Source organism: Malaclemys terrapin, chromosome 15 (assembly GCF_027887155.1).
Source record: "Malaclemys terrapin pileata isolate rMalTer1 chromosome 15, rMalTer1.hap1, whole genome shotgun sequence".
In the NCBI taxonomy this organism is placed as follows: Eukaryota; Metazoa; Chordata; order Testudines; family Emydidae; genus Malaclemys; species Malaclemys terrapin.
Window position 1 is genome coordinate 25,403,939 of NC_071519.1, and position 19,007 is coordinate 25,422,945.

General features: G+C 46.7%; 1 protein-coding gene across 2 annotated transcripts in view; it reads right to left on the reverse strand.

The window, feature by feature from the left end:
* B3GAT1 (beta-1,3-glucuronyltransferase 1) overlaps positions 1-19,007 on the reverse strand; it is a 51,598-nt gene that overhangs the window by 22,501 nt on the left and 10,090 nt on the right. The gene's annotated exons all lie outside the window — the stretch shown is intronic.

Below are 19,007 nucleotides of genomic sequence, written 5' to 3' on the forward strand. Positions count from 1 at the left end.
ACAGGGTGAGTTGCACTGGGTTCAGGAAAATAGTTGCCTACTTAGCAAAACCTCTGACTGATTTGTCTTTTTCTCCTTCATTGTACTCTGGAGCCCTCACTTTGCTCACTTCTTAGGTTGAAGGGGAGTCCCCCGTCTCCCCTCCCTCCCCCCCAAACACACACACTGTGCTGGGATATCAGGGTATCTACAGATGCTTATATGAAAGCTATAAACTGCACATCCAAAGATTTCTCATTGGTGGGATACGTGCTATTGTACATTCCAAAGACCTTGTAGGGTCCTCAACAAGAGGGTCTGATCTGCAGGTCCATACTGCCCAAGTATCATGCCCTTCTGAGGGCTCATGGCACACACACCAGGCCTCATTCAAGCCTCTTATCACAGGACGCATTCTGTATAATCAGAGTCGCCACCTACCCCGGTAGCAGCTATATTAGGAAAAAGGACAGACCCCAACAACTCTCGAGGGGCCTGTGAAGGATCAGGAAAGCTGCAGCCAGTGGTGGAGGATCTCATCTATTGGAACCAAGCTTCCCATTGCCCCATCATCGTAAACTAACAGGAAAAGGTTTTCACAACCCAGTTCCAAGGTGGAGTCCAGGAGGCGCTTTGTGTGGCCAAACACACTCCTAGTTGCTCCTTCAGCTTAGATTTCTCAGCACCAGAGAGCAGCTTTGTCCAGACAACATACACCAGGGACAAAGGGAGGCTCCTTGCCAGCAAGGATCTCCCTTTCACACAAACAGAGGCTGGCTCCTAAGCCAGACTGGGTCATGGCAGTCCCCCCGTGCACACAGCACCTTGGGGAGATCAAGTCTTATCACAGCTGGCCTCATCCTCTTGCCCTGGTGGTTTCCTGAACACAGGGCAGAGAGCTCTGGGGTTATTTACCCTAAAACCTGCACCCGCTTACATAGCATCTGCTCTTCGAAATACAACCTTAAAGTCTCTCCACGGGATGTATACAATGGACAGCTCTTGTGGCATGCAGCTCTAAAGGGACCGAACTCCTTGCTCAGTAGAGTACCTATGCTGTGAATGCACCGAGAAACAGCTGGTACCATTGGAAAGCGGGAGGAGAAACGGACACGCTAAGGAGCTTCTGAGAGCGGATGTACAGCAGCTGGCAAAAGATCACAATGGGTGGTGCACAGTGCATGCTTCTGACCCAGGGCAGGCACCTCAGAATTCAGTGCTCTAGCCTTAGAAGGTGCATCTATATGGAAGCAGGGAGGTGTATTTCCCAGAGCAGGTGGCTCTGCTTGAGTTAGCTGCCCAAGTACGTACCTGGAAGTTAATGAGCTACTAGTGCATGTACGTGTCTACCTGAGCTGGGAATCGCACATCCCAGATGCACTGTGAATGTACCTACAATGCTTTCTCCACTTGCTGCTCCGGAGCCAATTCACCAGCATCCTACCCAAGGACAGACAAACCCTGCAATCCATACAGAGGGCAGGAAAGGGAGTGGGACGCTGTACTGATTTCCCTCCCATTGACACAGAGGAGAGCACGTGCCAGCTATTTCTGCATGGCCTTATTCAGCATTGATTCCCTATAACTGGCTGCAGAGTACTTAACTGCTCCCGTGTCAACTGTCTACCACTCCGGCTCTCCAGCTGCCAGAGGTCAATGCAGCCCAGTGGGGATAGCTGGTGGGTTTGGCTTGCCCTCATTCCCCCAGTGGCAGCAGAGGGCAGAGAGTTCACAGGCACTCTGCCACGAAAACACTTCCTTCCCTAATAATCCTCAACTCCCTTGGAATCCAGAGCTCCTGTCAAGCCATAAAGGCCTCTGGGACCCCATGCAAATTTAGATAGTCAGTGCCCCTTAGCTGTGTCTAATGTTCTCATCACAAGACCTTTCCTTCCCTGTGAGTTACACTCTTCTTCCTCACAGAGACACGTTTCTAGCATAGGCAGGCCCTTTGTCTGGTGTTAAGCTAGGCAGTCCTGTTTTTGTTAACAGGTCTCCCTGTCCGGTACCGGAATGGTTTTGTCCGGTATCAGAACGTGCTGCTCCACCCCCGCTAGCATGACTTCACATGCACACTACACAGAGGTCCCCATTTTGCACAGCACCCCACCTCACCCTGCCAGCATGATGTGTGAGGTCACGCCATTCCGGAAGTACCTGGATGTGTCAGCAGCCACCCTATTTTAGCATGGCTGGAACAATAGCTTATGAAACTTTTGGAACTTTATGAAACTATAGAAAGGAGGCTTCTTATATGAGACCAATGATGCTGGCCACAATCATCCACTTGTCCACCCCTCCCCCTCTGTTTTCTCCCATCCTGACCCCCCACCATACATGGAAAAAATTCCACCCAAATTCATAAAGTTTCTACCTTAGCCTCTTTTAAACCCCGCCCTGAGACCTCTCTCTACTGCAGTGCCAACTAGTCACCTTTGTCTGGCATGAATTAAGGAGCCAGGTAGAGCACAGCTGTTTTCCTGCTCAACTGTTCATTTCATCAGTACCTCACTCCCAAATCATCCTCACCTCGTTTGTCTGTTTTGCCAACCTGCTGCCTCCCATCTGAAACCTAGATTGCTCGCTCTCAGGAGTGGATACCCTCTTCCTTGGTCTCTTGTCAGGACAGTACCTGTCACAATGGGGCCCTGATCCTTGATTGAGATTTCTAGGCACCACCACAATAATGCAGGCTGAAAAGGGCATAACAGGACCAGAGGATAGCGAAGAAATGGTCAACCTAGAATCGGATAGCCGCAGAGCAAGGAGAATGCACCACTGCTCTGGTTGGGTAGCTAGATCTAGGGAAGGGCACCTCTGGTCCAGCCTTACTGTGAAAAATGAAGAGAAAATATTGCTCTTTGGGTTTTTGAAAACTGAAACAAAACAAATATTCAACTCAGAACAAAACAAAAAAATTGCCTTTTTTTTTTGAAAAAAATTTCTTTTAGGCTGAAAAGCCTCTCTTTCCCAGAAATGCATTTTGATTCACTGTAAGCATGACTATGACACACAGTGGAGTAGTTCTTATTCCATCCAGTAGGGAGCAGCAGTGCACAGTCAGTACATTTCAATACTGAAGGATAAACAAACACTGAAAGAATTTTTTTTTTTTTTTAATATTGAGTTTACCTGACATCAGTTGTGTCACTTGTTAACTTTTGAAACAAGGCTGCTTTGATTTGCAATCTGGGTTATAGTCAGTTTCACCATCCCTTTTTCATGCACAGCCCTCATGCTGTTGTGTTTGGGTTTCCTGGTTTGCATGGGGGAATGTTTATAGGAAATTAATATAAAAACATTTTAACTGAATTTATGTAAATATTCAAATTACTTATTGCTGCAAGACATCAGTGAAACCAAGAGCTTGGCAGGACTGAAAAACTGACTGGATATTTATCTGGATAACAGGATGAGCCAGAATTACAATAATACATATCTTTAAAAACAAAAACAAACAACTTTGAAAGTGATACAAACCCTAATCCTTCAGGGCATGAACCAAACGTTCAACAACTAGGAGTCAGAAAGGAACTTGCCCTGGGGTCAGGTTATCCCATAAGTGACATTGCAGGGTTCTGGCCACCGTTACAGACAGGATTTTGGCCCAGAAGGTACACCGTACAGTGCTAGCCACTATATTCCACTCAAACCACGTCTATTCACAGGACAGTTTGAAAGATAACTTTTCTTACAAAACTTGTATTTGGGGCCAAACGTGAGCTGAATTCCCTGCCACCAAATAACATTTTAAGTTACACTGACTTTTTTGAGTCTCCTGTCTTGTATGGAAAATGACTTTGGGGATGAATTAGGCAAATTAGAAGATAATTCCCAGTTCTAATTTCCAGGGGCCACATTCACGGATTGGTGTAACTGCAAATGGGCCAGTTTCACTAGTAAAACTCCCCTTGGTTTCAGTGGGAGCTGCACAATAGGAACGGACCCATAAACTTCAGTGGAGTTGAACATCACACTACATCATACCACTTTGGCACTAAAGTGCTGCAACTCAGCAGGACTGGAAGGAGCCCAGAGATGTAAGCTTTAAGCCCAAAGATCCAGCTTTAGTCCAGAAGATGAGATGAGAATAAATTCTTCCCTTTTAATAGTATCATTTATCCAAGGATCTCAAAAGCACTTCATAAACATTAGCAAACTGAGCTTCACAACACCCGCTGCTCTAGAGAAGCACTATTATTCCCATTTTATAAACGGGATAACTGAGGCACATAGCAGTTAAGAGATTTGCCCAAGGTCACACAGCAAGTCAGTAACAGAGCTGCAAACAGCCCCGATGCCCAGCTCATTGCTTTAATTACTGGACAACACACAGGAAATATAAATAATTGGCTATCAAACAAGTAGTTCCTGATGAGTCCAGGTTTGGTTATTGGGGAGAACTGGGAAAAGGGGAGCAGGGGACGTCGCTGGAAGACGTTTCATTTGAGATTTTGGCATTTGGCAGAGATGGCCCGTAAAACACAATCTAAAAATAAAGGTAGCAATAAAACCTCTTGCTCATTAATTACTCTGTAAGCCATTACTGCCTAAACCCCCATAACGTTAATGGTGGCTATTATAAGTATAGTAGCAGAATTGTGAAGCTAATTACTGTGCAGTTATTAAGCAGAACAGAATGGGCATGCTTTCTTTTAAAGGACTCAGAGACAGTGCATAATAATAAGCACATGGGGGGTTAATCAGAGCTGCCAGCTTTAACCTCCGACTCCTCTGTGTGTGGGATAGGGGATGGGGAACTCAACACTACAATGATCCCAGGAGGATGTGTAATGGAGCACCCAGGCTTGAGCTGATGTACCAGGATGCATGAAGCAAAGCTCAAATCAAATCAAGGATTAGAGGCAGGTCAAGCGATTCAAATGATCTATTACTCACAGACTGCTGCTCTGCTGTCCAGCAGAAAAACAAACTCAACCATGATAGCTAAACAGCTACACCTTATTCCCATGGGCCAGAAGTCTATGGTGTTGAACCAGCAGCCCCAAGATCAATGGCGAGGTTTTCCATCATCTCTATAAACCTGAACACTCACCTCAGACAACTGGTAGCACAACGAGGGGCGCGCGCGCACACACACACACACACACACACACGCCCTGATTCAGCTAAGCACATGCTTGAGTCTATACATATTCACCAAAGCACTTAAGCCAATGTAAGTGCAGTGCTGATATGGGACCTAGCAAGCAGTACTTTAAGCCATGCGTAAGCCCACTGATTTCACTGCAACTGCTTCCAGAGTAACATACCAGGCAGCGTGAAGAAGGGAGCCCTAGCCCTGAGCAACATAAGACAAGACATGGCACTGACATATTTAACTAACATGATAATATTGTGCCGGTGCTAATCACCACTACTCTGTCCTTGACTTTCTGTTATAACCCCTCAACTATCTATGTCACCCATTTTGATTTGATGCTCCTCAGGACAGGGATCACGTCTATCATCTTGCCCGAAGGTGGCCTGGGCACTATATAAAAAGTTGTCATAATTCTGTGCCTTTTGCCATTGGAAACCAGGGTGCACAACCTCTCTCGCATCCCAAATAAAACCTCTGTGGGGATCTCTACCTGCTTGCTCTCATATTGTCCACATCACAAAACCCACAGAGGTGGCCATGAATTTGTAGACACTGCTCAGGAGGGGTCCCATGCTGGATTAGCAGAGGTTTCTGTAGGGCAGGACTTTGGCACGCCAGCTGAGTTGTGGAAAGGAGCCCAAGACTGGAATAGCAGGAGAGGCTGTTGGCCAGGGATGAAGTGGATCAGAGCTGTGCTGGGAGACCAGGATTGGAGAAGTAGGGTGGATTGCAGGTCAGAACGGACATACCATGGCTGAGCTATGCAGAGGGACCCAGGCTCAAATAGCAGAGAGGCTGGGGACTGAGGAGCAGCCCCAGAGCTGTATTGGGAGCCCAGAAGGAGAATATTAAGGGGTGCTGCAGGCAGAGACTGCGGTGCATTGGTTATGTGAGGCCATATGTTGGGTGCTCTTGTCACAATAAAAATTGCCCCCCCCCCCATGGGGTCCCTTGAGTTAAAAAACAGGTTAACTCGACAATCCAGCTAGGCTCAAAAATAAAAAACAAAACTGCAGCCCAAAAACCACACACACAAACAGAGCTCTCTGCTGCCAAACAGCCAGAAGCTTGTAAAAAACAAAACAAAAACTAAGCCGAACAAGGTTGCAAAACGAAACAAATTGCAAAGGCCAGTAAGTTTAAAAAAAAAAAAAAAACAGCCTCTCGACCCTAAAACCGGTGTGTTTTGAAAAACCTAAGAGAGCCGCAAAAGTCCGGTTCAAACTGGTACCGAGAGCACGGGGGGCAAAGGTCCCTAAACAAAAATGCCCCCGGAAAAACCCAGGGCTTAAAACCATCCCAAAAACTAAAGCAAGTCAAAAATCAACAGAAAACCCTAAACGGCCTGTGCACAAAACAACACTCTCGTCTACCCTTCCCCCTCTTCTTCTTACGTTACACCCAGGCTTGGCCAGCCTTGGGTTGTGCGTGTGTAAGTATAAAAGTGGGTTACGGCTCAGGCCCCAACGCTTTCTTCCAGACAACGTGGGGCGTACCCAGCACTCACCACTGTTATTTAAATAATAAAGCTTTAAAACCAGACACTTCGTGTGCTTCTTCATCTCCTCCCCTAAAAATCTTGCAGCCTCAGCTTAATCACCTAAAGCCCCAGGCAAATTGGTAACATAAATCTGTGACACTCTATCTGGCTTAGTTTCTGGGAGTGCACTGCGCTTCTGCACACCAGCCAGAAGGGCCACCATAGGGATGGGGGCAGGGGCAAAGTCCCCATCTCCAGGTAACCAAGGCTTCTGGGGTACTGCAGATGGGAAATCCCAGGCTGTCCCTCAGAATCCATGCAGTGACACATGCAGTCTTTTGCTCCCCAACAGAGCGGGGATTTGGCTAAAAGCAGTAAGGAACTAGGCTGGAGCACTGCCCGCACTGGATCAGCTGGGCTGAGAGGAGAGCGCCCTCCTCTCCCCCATTGGTTGTTATTCTGCAGTGCCACTGAGGCTCCTAAGATGGCAGCAGCATCTCTCCTGCCAGGGAGCCCATCAGTCTTGACTGGTATCCAGCAATTTCCAAGAAAGGATAAGGAAAGGCCAGGCTCAGCACAGGCCTTATGTCCCACAGGCCATCATAGTCTGGAGTGGATTACAGTGCACAGTGCACAGGGATTAGAGACTCCAGGGCATCTCTGCCCAGCTCAGACTCCTTGAGCACAGGCAAAGCCTAGCACAATCTCTTTGCCACACCCCTGTGAGTGAAATACAGCCAGAGAACCTGTATACAGATGGTGAAGCCAAGGCACAGAGAGGTGAAGGGACGTGATTAAGTTTGTTCAATGAGTCAGTAGGAGGACTAGAAATAGAACCCAGGAGTCTTGATTGTTAGTCCCTCTGCTCTCCCTACTAGGTAATACTTCCTCCAAGCATATAAAAGAGAACCTCCTTGGATACATGATTAAATCTCCACCCCTAAATATGTCTGCACAGGCACATACATACATACATACATACATACATACATACACACACACACACACACACCTATGCTTGCTTGAAAAATGGAAAACATTTTTTCATACCACAGGTTTCAAAGAGGACTTGTTTGTTTGAAAGTTTTCATGAAGATTTTTATACATTTTCAATGGTGTGGCTTTCTAGGGCTACTTGTCCTCCCCCTCCCCCCTTTTTGCTATTGAAAAGCAGGGTGGGGGGTGAGGTGAGAGGGGAAGATGGGGAAGGGTGAGAAAAAGTGAGTAAATTTTTAGTTTTCAAATGTCATCAAAAAATTGAAAACTGAAGAAAAAAAGGGAAATCTTCAGATTTTGAAAAAAGGCCATTTCTCACAAATTAATTTCTCATTTCAAAAGTTTTAACCAGAGCTACTTGGAAATCTTGCCTGTCTGCCACATTTGAACCTTGGTTACACAGAACACAGCCCCCTTCCAAGGGCTCTAAAGATGCGTTAACACTTTTCACCCATAGAGCTCAAAGTGCTTTTGTTAAGTATCATTATTGCCATTTTGTACACAGGAAAACTGAGGCACATGGTGATTGAGTAATTTACCCAAAGTCACACAGAGAGTCAGTGTCTAAGACAAGAATGGATCCAGATCTCCCAACTCCCAGCCCTGTGCTGTGATGACTAGGACAGACAAGGTGGATTGGGAACTTCAATTCACCCCATTCTCTCATTACAAGACAAAGGGGATATTCAATGAAATGTAAAGGTGACAAATTCAAAATTGATCAATGGAAACACCTGTTCACACATTGCACAATTAGCTTGTGGAATCTCATTGCCACAGGATACCACTGAGACCAAGAATTTAGCAGGATTCAAAAAGGATTAGTTGTGTATATGGATAAGAAAACTATCCAGATTTATAAAACATTTTTTAAAAAAGCAGAAGAATTTTAGGAGGGATATCAACCCTTAAGCTTCAGGGCTTAGGCCAACCTCTAATTTACAGGGATCAGGAAGGAACTTTCCCAGGGCCCAGGTTATCCCATAAACTGGTACTGCAGGGTTTCTTGCACCTTCCTCAGAAGCAGCTGGTACTGGCCACTGTTGGAGACAGGATGCTAGACTATATAGACCCCTCCTCTCACCCAGTCCGGCCATGCTTTATATTTAGGCTTGGATTTTTCTCTGTAAATATCAATAAATGTCGATTTCACTGTACACACGCAAACTGACAAAAAAGATTTCTATCAATAGTAATCAAAATGTATAGATAGGCAAAGTCAGAAGTCTACATGAGAACTTATTAGAGTTTGATTCAAGGATATTTACTTGGTATATTTGGACATGAGATGGACCACTGGACCACACTACCTGTTCCTATAATTCCACTGTGAGTGAGAAACAGCATATACAGGAATACAGACTTTAGATAAATGTTAAAATATTTCACGTTTTAAATGAGTTTCATTTTGATGGGGTTTAAAGTAACTTTTCTCTATCAAGATGAAAATGCCAGAAGATAAGTTGTTTGATTTATAGCCCACTTCCAAATAGAAAAATTACAGTAAATTGTCTCATTTTGGAAAAGAACAATGACCTTAATCATAAGTTGGTCAACTTATTTTTAATGTTGCTGATGGGTGAAGGTTGAGTGACTGGTTGTTGGAAAAAAACTTAGCAATCCGCTATATTTATATGATATTTTTATGTAAAACTTTCTGAAACTGGTGACAATGCTTCTGAATCCCCAAGACCCGGACATCTTGGGGAAGAGGAGTCAAGACATGAACTGACAGGTTCTGCCAGCCTCTCACCAGTCTCCCGACACCTGAAGGTTTGTTAGCAAGGAGTGCTGTTCTAGCACAACAGTACTGTCTGGCTCCTTGCCTACAGTTCCAACTCCTACCCTCAGAGTCCAGAAGACTGCTAGCTGAAGAGTTTGCAAATCCCCATTTATCTTCAGTATCTTTCCTTTTTTCCACTGCTGTCCTTTGTTTTTATTAGCTGGGAGTTGCCCCAGTCTGGTTAGATTCTCTATGGTTAGGGAGTGGAAGTGTAGCAATGCATTTTTCATCCAGATCTCAGTGCACTCTACAAAGGAGGTCATTATCCCCATTTTACAGATGGGAAAACTGAGGCACAGAGAGGAAGAGACTTGCCCACCCCTGAAGTCCACATGGGGCAGGCCCCAGGAGAAGTTTCCCAGCCAAAACACCCCTAGATATTGTCCCACAGAACTATTAGTTTCAGTGTGTTCTGTGTTCTATGTTTAAAAGTCCTGAGGGATTTAAAACTGTTGCCTGGAATTTCTGGCAAACAAGAGTTGTCAAAGTGATGCTTCTCAAAAGTGTTCTGTTCAGGTCTGTATTGCTAATAGCTCTCTTGGTGGGAGGAAAGGGTTAGCCACAGCACAGGAATAGAACTCCAAGAAGGCAGCTCTATAATTGGCTCTGAGATGGTGGTTCAGACATGAGATAATAATTTGGTTTCAGTATTGAGACATTTAATCAGCTCCAAGTTATAGATTTGATTGACATTGATCAAATTCTTTTGCTGGGATTTATAACCAAACTGACAGCCACTTTCTTAGAATCGTCTTTAAAAAATCTATAAGGGTTGGTTATTTTGAGTATTAATTTGATGATTTAACTTATTTCATGATGAGTCTAATTCATTTATTTGACTTTGATTTGATAGCTGTTGGCCTTTATTCTTGGTTCAAATTAAGTAAAAATAACATTTTAGCTTTGGCGAGATGTTTTCTTGATTTTAGTTTATTTAATGAGTTTTAATTAAATTTATAAATTGATACCAAGACACATTTCTTGCAAGAAGCAAGTGGGTCAAGAGTCTTAAAGGAACTGGGTGGATACCAGCCAGACAAGCTAAAAGCTTGACTAGCTCCCCCTAATTAGCCTTTGGTTCTCACAACCGTTGTATTCACTTTGGGGTGGGGGAAGTGGATAGAGCAGTAAACTGGGACTCAGGAGACCTAGACTCTATTCCTAGCTTTGCCACAAGCCACTGATGACCTTGGGCAAGTCTCTTCATCGCTGTGCCTCAGTTTTCCCATCTGTAAAATGGGGATAATGACCTCCTTTGTAGAGTGCACTGAGATCTGTGGATGAAAAGTGCAATTGTCATTATACAGATTCACCCATGCCAGGATCACTGCTGATACCTTGCATTGTATTATTGAGACTGATCTCCAGCTAAGATCCAGCCCCTGAAAACTTGCTGTGCCTTTCCTTGTGAGACAAGCCTTGCACAGACCCAAGAGAGCAGGAGACATAAGGACACTAAGCCAAGTAGTTACTGCTGAGCCAACAACCTGCTGCTGTCGTGGCTCTGCCAGAGATGCTTGGGCCTCCCACTCCGTCACGATGCCAGGGCCTCAGCAAGTCACCAGTGAGGAGTAGGAGAGATCCATGGAGGGAAAAGGGGGGCAACAGTCTTTCTCCAACCTCCTCAAGTGAAGAAACGGTCCTGAGCTCTCTGCCTCCCCCCCACAAGACCCAAGAACCCTTCCTTCTTGCTGTTGGGTTCCAGACTCCTCAACAGTTTCAAGGATAGCAGACAATCCCAGGAGCTACTGCCCACCCTAAAGACACTGGGGACTATGAGCCGATCAGCAGGAGATGGGAGCTGCACCCAGAGCTCCACATTCCCCAGTTTTATCTCCCAGATGGATCTGCATTATGTTCTCAGTTATAGACGTGGAGATGAAATTCCTCACTTCCCACACAGCCTTGCCATTTGACTCGGTGGCTGGGAGAGGCAGAGGGAAGTCTGCAGGGCCCGTTTCCCGGCTCAGCAATCAATCAGAGCCATTTGAACATCTCCCCCACACACGCCTTTCCCTACTGTGAACGTCAGCTGGAAAACATCCTGCTAACTGAGTGTGCGAGCCTCTGCTTTTGAGGTGTCAGCACTTATTTTTAATTGTTGAAACCAGACGGAAAAGGAGTCCTGCTCTATTTTAAAAATTATTAATAACCCGATTCTAATATAATATTTAAAAGGAAAAAGCATGAAACTTTGCAGCACTTTGACTGTAACATGAGAATAGTGAGAAACCTGCCTCTCTCCTACTGTGAGTAGGGGACAGACAGAGGGACAGGAGCAATTTATCTTTGCATTTTATCTGGTGCCTTCATCCTGAAGGATCCCAGAGCTGTGTTACAGACCTTGGCCAAGGATTTTCCAAAAGAGACTAGTGATTGTGGGTGGCCAACCTGGAACCCCTTAGAAGAGGCCTGATTTTCAAAAGGCAGTTGGCTCAGCACTCTGAAAACTCAGACCCTTTTGAGGGGTGTCAGGTTGGGCGCTGAAAAACCGAGGCACCCAAAATCAAGTCACTTTTGAAAGTGTTGGGCTTTGTATGCCGGTACCACTGAAATGTGGCTGCATCTGGGGACAGTTGGAGAGTTGTTAACAACTCACCCAACAGCTCAGGGCAGGAAGCAAAGAGGAAGGCCATATCCAACTGAAAATGCAGGTGGAATTCTGGGAGGCAGGATATCTCCAAAATGAGCATATTGTCAATCCTTAATCAACAACTAGAACCCTTGGGTTAAAACTACTGCATCCTACTCATGCAGCTAGAGCCACTGGGTCTTGAATCCCACCACCACCACCACGTCTGAGCAACACCAACTCCAGCATCAAAGCACCCCCTGATGCCATGCTGGGGGCATATAGTATCAGCACCACTTCAGAGGAACCAGCGCTACCTACTGAGTCACAAACACCAATTCCTGCAGTCTGGCTGGGATTGAGGGACAGGCTGAAGTCAGGAGAACAGCGGAATACCAAGCAGGCAGGTGGGCACCAGCCAATGCCAACCAGAGTTTATGGCCAGAGAAGATCCCTGGCTTATACTCCTGTTGGATGGTTTCTTTAAAGGTATGGCTCAGCTTCCAAGCCCTGCTTAGTCTGGGGGTAGAGGAGGGATAGAGATTGCCAGGAGGTGACCTCTGTACAAGTCACTAATGGGACCAAGGGATTAGCATTGATTTTTTTAAAAGCCACAGTGAAGGGAGGGGGTAAGAAAAAAAAAAAAAGGCACAACATTCAACAATAACTCAGCAACTTACAGTGCGATCAATCCCTGCTCGCAGACCCACAGTCCATTAGTGCAGCCATAAACCCACCCACCCGTCTGCTTGGAAAGAAGGGGAGGGGTCATTTTAAACTGTCTGTCATGTCTCTCTTCACCCGTTTCTCCATGGTGGTTGTGACGGACCCCACCTCTCTGGGAGCCAATGGGGTTCCAACACACAGGGAGTCCAAGCCCCCTGCACACCAAGAAGCCATGCTCCACAGGACCCACCTCTGCAAACTTGGCCGCAAGGGGGACCAGGCCAGGCTGTTTCCCCCACCCCACCTGAGCAGGGCCACACCAGCAGCTATTATTACAGTCCCAAGCAGAGTGGCTCCTTTGCCATTCGGGGGCCTGAAAAAAAAGAGGACTCCTCCTCCCCCACCCCACATAAATCCCTTGTGCCCAGCTATTCAGGCTTGGCTCAGGGAGGACAAATTTGGGTCCTAGTCAAACTCTAGGTCAGAGTGCCTGGCACTGGACGTACCAGCTATGCAGGTCGCCCAGCTTCCAGTGATGGACTGACCATTTTCAATTGGAGGTGCCTACCCTAGTTCTACACCTGGCTCTGACACTATCTCCTTCCATGGCCCTAGGGCCCGACCAAATTCATGGTCCATTTTGGTCAATTTCACAGTCATCGGAATTTAAAAATCATACATTTCATGGTTTCAGCTATTTAAATCTGAAATTTCACGGTGTTGTAATTGTAGGGATCCTGACCCAAAAAGGAGTTTGGGGGGGTTTGAGCAAGTGGCTTCCCCCTCTCCGTGCCTCAGTTTCTCCACTTCTAAACAACACTGGCAGCTTTGGGACGTGCTCTGAAATCCACAGGTGAAAGCACTAAAGGTGAAGTATTGGCATTATGGGAGTGCCCATGACCCAGACCCAAATCAGAACCAACACTCTTAACCCTCAGAATGGGGGTCCCGGCTCTGGCTTGCTGCACAGTTTGCAATTCCCACGTAGCAGGAATGACTCAGTCTGTAACATAAGTTATTAACTGCAGCAGACGGTGTCTCTTCCCATTAGAGCGTTGTTGTGCGAGCAGTCCGGGTGAGACAGAAAGGACTGCCAGGCGAAGCGTGGAGCGAGGGTGGCATGTGAGGCAGAGATGAAAAATAATGTTGGCAGCGTTATTAAAAGATAAATTGGAGGGGGAAGAGGGGCTGAAGGCATTAAATTATTGTAACAAATCTGTTGTCACCTAGGGCTTCACGGCTGTCAGTATACTGCATGCTGTGGACAGGGCAACAGCAAACTCTGAGCCTCCTACTTCCAGAGCTACAGCACCCCCAGCAATTTGAGCGCCATGAGAATCCCCATCAGCTACTCACAGTGTAGAGCCTATTGCAACTGGCAGAGGGCAATGGCATGCACACAGCAGCTCATTACAGTTCTTTTGCAGCAGTAGCCACAACAACTTATGGGCACCACAGGCAACTGCTCCAGCAGCAAGTGGTACTATCTGAGCCTGCTGACACTCACCCACCCTACTGGCTTTTTGCTTTTATTTTATTTATGGAAAGGCACCTTTTATTGTGGTTTTCCTTCTCCCTACCAGGCTGCTGGCAGAAGCGGTGTTGCATCTACTGGGCCCCAGAAAGCTCCTTCCCAGTGCTGGGGAGTTAGCATTTCGCCCTGATGTATCATTATACTCAGATATTTCTGCCTGACACCCCTCCCCGGATAGATACTTGCTGCTTGTGCTCGAAGGATTTGGCTATGAAGGGAAATAGCAGGGGACCAGCAGTGAGAACCCCAAGAGTTAGTTATACAGGAACCAGCTGCATCTCAGAGTCGCTCAGGAATGGTAATTGGAAAGGAATGGAATTGGAATTCCCATCAGAATCACTCAAGACACTTGTGCAGCTGAAGAGTGCGTCTCCAGTACCTATCATAGAACCATAGAAATGTAGGGCTGGAGTGGACCTTGAGAAGTCATCCAAGTCCATCCCTCGGCGCTGAGGCAGGACCAAGTAAACCTAGACCAGGGGTAGGCAACCTATGGCACGCATGCCAAAGGCGGAACACGAGCTTATTTTCAGTGGCACTCACACTGCCCAGGTCCTGGCTACCGGTCCAGGGGGCTCTGCATTTTAATTTAATTTTAAATGAAGCTTCTTAAACATTTTAAAAACCTTATTTACTTTACATACAACAATAGTTTAGTTATATATTATAGACATAGAAAGAGACCTTCTAAAAACATTAAAATGTATTACTGGCACGCAAAACCTTAAAATAGAGTGAATAAATGAAGACTCGGCACACCACTTCTGACCTAGACCATCCCTGACAGATGTTTGTCCAACCCATTCTTAACAACCTCCAACGATGGGAATTCTACAATCCCCCTTGGAAGCCTATTCCAGAATCTCACTATCCTTAGAGTTAAAAAGCTTTTCCTAATATCTAAGATAAAATCTCCCTCTGGGCAAATTATGTGCATTACTTTTTGTCCTTTCTTCAGTGGACATGGAGAACAATTGATCACCTTCTTCTTTATAACAGCCCTTAACATATTTGAAGACACTAATTTTGAATTCTAATCCTGTCCTCCAAAGCGCCTGCAACCCCTCCCAGCTTGGTGTCATCCACAAATTTGAAAAGCATACTCTCCACTCCATTATCCAAGTCATTAATGACCATATTGCATAGTAGTGGACCCAGGACTGACTCCTGAGGGAGCCCATTACATACAGCCTCCCAGTTTGACAGCAAACCGTTGATTACTCTGAGTACAGTCTTTCAATCAGTTGCACGCACACCCACCTTATACGAATTTCATTTAGACTGTATTTCCCTAATTTGCTTATGAGAATGTCATGTGGTGCTGTGTCAAAAACCTATTTTTTTAGCTTTCCATTTTTCCATGCAAGAATCTGCCGAAATGTTGGATTTTCTGTAACTTGAAAAGTCTTTAAATCAAGCTTTGAGGACTTCAGTAACTCAGAGGTTACAGGCTATTGCAAGAGTGGGTGTCTGAAGTGCTGTGGCCTGTGATGTGCATGAGGTCAGACTAGATGATCATGATGAGTCCCTTCTGGCCTTAATCTAATGAGTCTAATGAAATATGCTGCATGCTCATCTACACATGGAAAGAGAAACAAAACCATCCAATCCACAAGAATAAAAAATTCAAAGACATGTGTCCAATAAACTTAAGTAATTCAGAGAAAATCATGACTGGATATTCCACCAGAAGAGGAAAATGATGAAAGAATTATGCTTTGCAGGTTACTTCCTTAGCGCTGATTTCTATAACCCCCTGCCAGGAAATGGAACCCAACATGTATACATCTAAGCCTCTTGATATTGGTATCACATCACTGAAGCGCAGCCCCTTCTGTGTAGGGAGAAACAACAGCACTCTACGACAGTTTAGGACAACAAGGGAAGAAGAATCCCGTATCCCGTTGAAACCACAGGAGGAATATAGAAAGACAGAATGCAATACATTTCCTTGGAATTTAGCCTTAGTGTTCTTACCAATACCTCCACACACTCGAGCAAAGTCTCAGACAAACAAGTGGTCAGTACCTTGATTTTACATCTCATCCAAAAAAACTGACTTCATTAACCCCTGACATCATGCTGGGGTATAGTCTCAATACAGACTTAAGGAGGAGAATGCCATCTGAAATCACCAAATTCACTCCCTGTATTTAGTTTGCCAACTTTCTAGTCACACAAAACCAAACACCCTTGCCTCACCCTCCGCCCTGAGGCCCTACCTCCCACTCACTCCATCCCCCCCCCCCCTATATTGCTCTCTCTCCCCCACCCTCACTCACTTTTACCAGGCTGGGGCAGGGGGTTGAGGTCCAGGAGGGGGCGAGAGCTCTGGCTGGGGGTGAAGGCTCTGGGGTGGGATCAGGGCCGAGTGGCTTGGTGTGCAGGAGGGGGCTCCGGGCTGGGGTGCAGGCTCTGGGAGAGAGTTCTGACCTGGGGCAGGGAGTTGGGGTGCAGGCTCTGGATAGGCGGCGCTTACCTCAGGCAACTCCCGGAAGTGGCTGGATGTCCGGCTCCTAGGGAGGGGCCAGGGGGCTCTACACACTGCCTGCGCCCACAGGCACTGCCCCAGCAGCTCCCATTGACTGTGGTTCCTGCTGTGCTCGTGCACCTAGGAGCTGGATATGCCGGACACTTCTGGGAGCCATGTGGAGCCACAGCAGGCAGGGAGCCTGCCTTAGCCCCACTGACCATACTTTTAAGCAGCCTGACTGGTGCCGCTAGGGTCCCTTTTCGACCAGGCGTTCTGGTCGAAAACCCGGACGCCCGGCAGCCCTACCTATATTGCTTGGTTTTCTGTTCAGGTCTCCCTTCCACACACTGACCCAGCCCAACCTTGCTTAGCTTCTGAGATGTGACAAGATCAAAGCTTAATGTACGAGGACTGCAGGGTTAGTCTGTGGGAGGGATCCTCTCCCCCCAACAGCCATCCACAGAAGCTCATCCCACCAAGACTTCCGCCCCTTTGAACGTTCAAATCTCTCCTCTATCATGTGGAAGTAAACCTCAAACTCTTGATGGGCAAACATAGGTTCTTGGCTTTGAAGCCAGCCTGTAACAAAGTTCCTGTTGTGCAGACACCACTTCCTCTTCCTGGTCTGGAAGGGGAACTTTATAGCATTTCTCCCCTGGTTTAATCCCACTAGTGGGTTTTATGGCTTCATTAAGGTGAAGGATGAGAGTTAATAATCCTAGCAAACCTCCTCCTTATCGTTTAGTTAATGTACCTCACTAACGGCTACAGTGCAGCATCACTCACTTCCCATACACTGCACAAACTCCAACCCTTCCTGTGGGTTTTCAATTACAGCTCCCTGCACTCTGTGATGGAGAGATCATGGACCGGGGAAAACAGGAGGGAAGCGATGCAGCTCCCTGCAGAACGAGAGATTGATGAGGAGGAAAGAGAAGAAGAGAACTGGGTGTTACTAGGCCCTTTGCCCCAAGCATCCACAGAGTCAGGCTAAGAAGGAATCCAATATGGGGTCATAAGCTCAGGTATGCTGCAAATCCCCATCAGTGGAGTTGCACCTGCTTTCACCAGGTCTGAACATGCCCTAGCTGACTGGTCAGGGCAGTGTAGCGGCTTCTCCTGTGTTGGGCAATGGCTCCTATGCCTCCTGGAAGATCAACAGTTTTATTGAGAGAGGGAGTGTTACGGTTGCTTCTGGTTTACACCTGCAGAAAATCCACCAGTAGGCTCAACCTCTCCAGGGTTAGTGTGAGCAATGCTGGCTTGGGGAGGGTGTGGCAAAGGAACCTGGAGGGGGTGGAAATACGCTGATTCAGTGCATCCCCCCTGCTGCAGCAATGGCAGTGTCTAAAGCAGCCTTTATCTAGCACTGAAAGCACCACCATCGACCATGCCCCTCCCTGGGGATGGACCCCTTCCCCTTGGGCCACAGCAGCCCCGGCTGACACAGGGAAGTGATTTGCACTAGTGTGTGGGGGCAGGGGGATGCAAAGGAAAGTCTGGCCCAGAATGTTGCACATGACAATATGTAATGTCCTCCCCTTGCATAGACTGCAGAGATGGGGAAAAGGGACTTTGGCTGAAGTCCTCATTGGAAGAGCAGTGGCTCCAGTAGTGCCAACTCCTCCTCCTCCTCCAGGCCAGTACTGCAATGCAGTCAGCACTGGATGGGCCTAGTTCCTGCTGTTGCACGAGACAAGGCTCAAGTGGGGGGAAAATCCACTGGATCCCTCTTGCCAATAGCAGCACCGGGGAATGGGGATGTCAGTGGTTCAGCATAGCTGGTCTTGCTTCCTATTTCTTGCTGCACCACCTTCGACAGACGTTGGATAGAAAATCCTTGTCTGTCCTCCACTGGCCAAAGCAGGAGCATTCCCCACAGTCTATTCTCTAGGGCTCTGCACCCATTTCTCCCTCTTCCATTCCCACAGCAACGGGATTCTCCCTGCATCTGCACATGCAGAGTCACCTCTGGTATTTATAGCCTGGCCTCTAACAGGGTCACTGGTGTTTGGATAAATATATGCATGTGTTTCTTTTGCACGTTGGAGGCTTTAGAGAGAAGCGGATGGGGAAGGAGAGAGCAAATGAGAAAGCTAAGAGTTTAGCTGGACTATCTTAGAGCCATTCTGATATTTATAGCCAAGCCCAGGGTGAGGTACTCCAGGCACCCAGTCCGCTGTCACTTTGTGTTTCCATACAATAGGCTGCAAAGGGCTGCTCAGAGTCAGAGTTACTCTTACAGCTTGCTCAGCCCCTCCACATCCACACACACGTGATCACATGCGCGCACACACACACACACACACACACACAGTTGTGCATACAAATTCTTTTGCCCTGGCTTGCTCAGATGCACATGTACAATCAGAGAGAGAGTGTGGAAAATCAAGAATTACATTGATTAGAAGGATCATGGT